The sequence below is a fragment of the Musca vetustissima genome, unplaced genomic scaffold (assembly GCF_032173495.1).
Source record: "Musca vetustissima isolate MV318-11 ecotype Yass unplaced genomic scaffold, APGP_CSIRO_Mvet_v1 utg783, whole genome shotgun sequence".
In the NCBI taxonomy this organism is placed as follows: Eukaryota; Metazoa; Arthropoda; class Insecta; order Diptera; family Muscidae; genus Musca; species Musca vetustissima.
The window spans coordinates 84942-89866 of NW_026872781.1; positions in this window are offsets into that span (position 1 = coordinate 84942).

A 4925-nucleotide genomic window follows, 5' to 3' on the forward strand; every position below is an offset into this window, starting at 1 on the left:
TTTTTGTAATTTTTGAGAAGAACTCTGAGTCATGCAATGTCATGAGTTTTTTTTCCTGCTTTATATATTCGAGTCAATGCCAATTAGGCGGTCTCTGAAATACGGTTTAGCACAGTGGAACATTAGCAGAAAATTTGAGACATATACAATTTTTAAATGTAATAAGATTATAGGCAAAGTTCTAGGATATTTCGAATTCCCTATACCCGTAATGTTGAATTATAGTTACTTGGTTTGGAAAATGCGCTTAGGATCATTTAAATACCTAAAGTGGAGCAGGACCTTTATGTGAAGTCTATGTCAAAACATAGTCCCAATTTAGATTAAGCGAGTTTACTTGCGGCAAGTCTTTGTTTGTAGGAGAGAGGGGCAAGGGGTATAGAAATGAAACTCGTACCGACAATTTTCTGGCAATTCGTTTTGTGTATTTCGTATTTGTTGACATTTTATATATATTTAAATGTGAAAAAACAACAAAGAAAACAATTTTTTGGAAACCGGATTGCCTTGTATAGACGCATGGAACAAGTTCAAAAGAGAACGATAAAAATTGCCGCAAGTAAACTCGCCTAATATAAATCAGGACATAGAACTGTACTGAAAAAATTACCAAATTAAAATTTTTTAGATTGGGAAATGGGGCGAGTACTATATATGGAGGCTATACCAAAGGATATGTTACTCGCCTATGTCGACGACGTTGAATATTGCGAGGGGTAACAGCCACCTTTGAACGAATTGAGAAGAAGTCTGTCAAAGTGCATCTGGCAGTAAGTGGCGAGAAGACCAAACAAGAAGAGAAGACCAGTAGACTCAGACCAGCTGCGGAACATGAAAACTAAACCTTCGATGTAGTCAAAAATTTATATACCTCGGTACCGCCATAAATAAAACTAATGACATCTTTTTTGAAAATCGGAGGTCTAAGTAAGCAGTTTAGAAACAGGGCCAACTCTCGCTAGACCAAATTCAGACGCTGATACTACCGTACTGGCTGGTGTATGGATCAGGCGCAAGCAGATGTGGCAGCTCTTGATGTGTTTGATAGAAAAAATTCTCCGAAAGATCTATGGACCGATCTGCGTCGACGAATGAACCATGAGCTATACCATATATTCTCAGACATCAATATAGTCAGACGGATCGAGCTGCAGCGTCTACGTTGGCTAGATCTTGTTGTGGGAATGGATGAGGATTCCCCCACTCAAAAGGCTTATAAAAGCGAGCCAAGTGATGGTTCACGCAAAATGGTAAGGCCACGAATTCGATGAAAAAATCAAATAGAAGAAAACATCTCGATGATATGCGCACAAGACCGACTCCGTTCTGGAATAAATTCCATCAACAAAATATGATTTGTATGCATATTTAAATTTAGAAACTTCCTTCAAATATTTTTTTGTTTTTTTGGTTCCACTGTGTAACCTCAATGCCATTAGCTCATCTGATAATAGCTTCAAGTATCTATCCATGCATCCGCCGTTCATCGAAGCAAACGAAGCGAATTGTATCACCAGCATATTAATTGATTGGCATAATTTTTGGTTTCTCAGATATGTGCGACGTTCGACGGGTATCTTATGGAAAAATCTAGAGCTATGTGGTTATCTATAGAGGTACGTGATTCTTTCTATACAAAAAAATACACACGCACACAAATGTTAGCATTTCCTAAACTAAAAACCTAGGGGGGTAGACTCTTCACTTTGTATATTAAAAATCGTTTTCTTTTTCTGCTATATATACCTACCGCACCGACGACCACACGTTTTCGTACGAAAAATGATTATATTTCAAATAATAATGAAGTGGGCCGACGAATGCACAATAAAACCAATCTAAAAACTGGTTTTGGTTTTCGTTATTTCTTCAAGATACTTCAAGAAATTCCATATAAGCGTCTTAAAAAAACAGAAACCCCGTTCTGTGTTGCGTGTACTTCTTGTGTTGTTGGTACTGAGAAGTTATGGTAGTAGTAGTGGTGGTGGTGATACCATTGGTATTATTAACCCCGTTGAAGAGCTAGCTGGTAGTACGTACATTCGGCTTGGTCGTGAGCTAAATGTTGGATATGAGATTTGTTACGGTCATGCTTTACCATTGCCATATTTCCCCTGCATGGTTGTTTCTCAGGTAGTCTGACAGGCAGGCAGCCAGCCAGCTAAGGTATTGTGTATATAAATGCCAACTTTTGTACTCATCCGCTTATCGATTTTAAATCCATGACTTAAATGTCTGGTTTCCGTTCAAGTTTACCCGTAATGTTGGTATACAGAAAAATGTTATTATTTTTTGGAAAATGTTTAATTATCGGTAGGTATTTGGTGGCTAAAACATTTATTATGGGCATTACCATATAAGCGAAATTTAAACATCATATGGCCCCACGAAAGCCATTGATTTATGAAATATTTCCCCCATGGCATTTTCAAAGTTCGTTCTTCGCCATTATTATTAAGTTGTGGATTTTGTACTCTCGCCGATCCCCTATTTCGAAAAGTTTTTAGATGTGACAAATTGCCAGAAAAATATAAAAAAGTATTTCAACCCTCCTCCTCCTCCTGCTGCTGCTGTTCCATATCTCTTCATAAATATTTTATGTGTATAACAGTTTTTGTGCTATGGTGTTCAGTTTTGAGAGTCGAGGTTCAACAACACCACTGACGAACGGTCGAACGCCTCGCCTCATCACAAACAAATTCTCATGTAGATAGCATTGGGTTTTGTACGCCACAAGTAGAGTAGTATACATACATAAATATTTAATGGGGTTTCCGCCTTGATGATGAGGGTTCATTTCAGAGTATCTGAGGGGTATTGAATTTCAATGATTATATACAGATGTTTGTTTGTACATAAGTCTGTTGAGGGCATTGAGAAAAGGAGAAAGGGAACGAAGGATAGTAGGGGAAATATTGAGTTCGAAGCAGATGTTATAAGGGCTAGAGTATTTTGTACATACAATATTTTACGTTTCAAAATAAAAATTGATAAGAGAGAATAGGTTTCTAGAAGACGTCCATCTGAATTTTTGCAGGGTAATTTTGCTTTGGTAATTTTTTTAAGAAATTTTCAAAGGTTTAGAATGATCTTTAATGGTAAGAAGTATTTTTACAGAAGATAATCCCGTCTGAAAAGTGATCTCCTGAAAGATAAAATTAAGATCTTAAGATCTTCGACAGAAATTGTACAAATTTGAGGCTTGTTAAAACATTACAAAATATTGGAAATTGTCAGGAAGAAATCTGGTTGTCAGACAAAAGGGATTTTTTCTATATAAACAGGTATTAGGAGTTATTTTAAAGATGTGGTAAAGCTTCCGCTGAGGGTTATCATCGATAAAACTTATTTTGGGACTTCTGTATACCGTCGTTATAACTTTCATGTGGCTAAATTCGATGTCGTAATAAACGATTTCGCTTGTATATCGTCATAATGTCATAGGAAAATGGATAAATTATTGTAAGGCCGATTCGTTTATACATAAAACCAAATTGAAAAAAATAGAAAAGTCTGGCAGCTTCTGCGGCAGGTCAATAATTTCTATATACATAGCCCAGATACAAAGTACAATTATGGTTCCAAGAATATAAATCTCATATGAATACCTCTGGAATTCCCCTTTTCCTAATACGTTCAATTGATACCGGTAACCTCCTTACCTTATAGCTCACTTAAGGAGAACTGACAGTCTCACGATCAAACGAATCAAATTCTCCGAAAACAAACAATGTTTAGTCACAAAATGTGACTAACTTCATTTTGAGTATCATGAAAGAAAAATTTCCAAAAGCTTACACAGCGTATAATCATTGAGTATGACTAATTCTAAGCGGTATGGTGAAAGATCAGTCAATATGTAGTTAATGAAGGAGAACCGGTATTAACTGTTTAATATATAAGTACAAATAAATGTGTGTGTGTATGGTTATATTATCATTTATTTCGAAAGTTGAGTTTGAATTAAAGCTGATGGAAAAATCGGTATGTTGTCTTTGGAATACGTTTTTTCATTTTCATGGGGTATTTCCCAAAGGGGTTATTTGTAAACTCACTGAATCAATTTTCTGGAAAGTGAAAAAAAAATTGAATCCTGTTACAGTTTATTGTCAACATTTTATGATTCCCTATTGGGGATGTCTTCTTAGTTATTTTCATTATGCGTTATTGCTGTTAGAAAAAACCAACAAAATTTTCTGGTTCGATTGCCGCAAAAATCTATACATGTATGGATGGGCAGCATCTTCAAATCATATGTGGGTGTAAATACTAAATTAAAAAAAATACATCAATATCTTCGAGAGATGATCAGTTTTCGTTTTCCAAAAATAGAAATCTTTCGAAGATGTTAATCTATTGATCGCAGTTTATGAGTATATACATAGCCATAGTGAAATTATTATAGAAACTTATTTATCGTCAATAATTTATTACGATTTGATATATATATATATATATATATATATACATATATATGTATGTGAGATATATATATATATATATGGGCAATATTGCCAATTTTTTAACATAGCTGAAGCGGAGGTTCACCCCTTTATAACTCGGGAACTACTTAAGTATATGAAAAAAAGTGAATAGTTTTGGGTTAATTGATCTGTCGTTGCAAACTGTTCATGATATTGATTTCCAAACTTTATTTTGGTGGAAGCTGTGTCTACTTTAATGTAAAAAAATGTGTAAAAACAGGTTGAGGCAAACCAGTTTTTTTATGTTCTCTACCGATTTGTGACTAAGCCACTCATTGCACGGCCTTCGTGTCAAAATAAAACTAGAAGCCAACAAAATGGGGACTACACCCCCTTTGTATCATTTTTCAAAATTTTAACTGCATCTACCTTTAAATGATGCTGACATTTTGAAGCTCGATTTTGAGTGTTTTTTTAATTTTACTTCTAGATTTAATACGC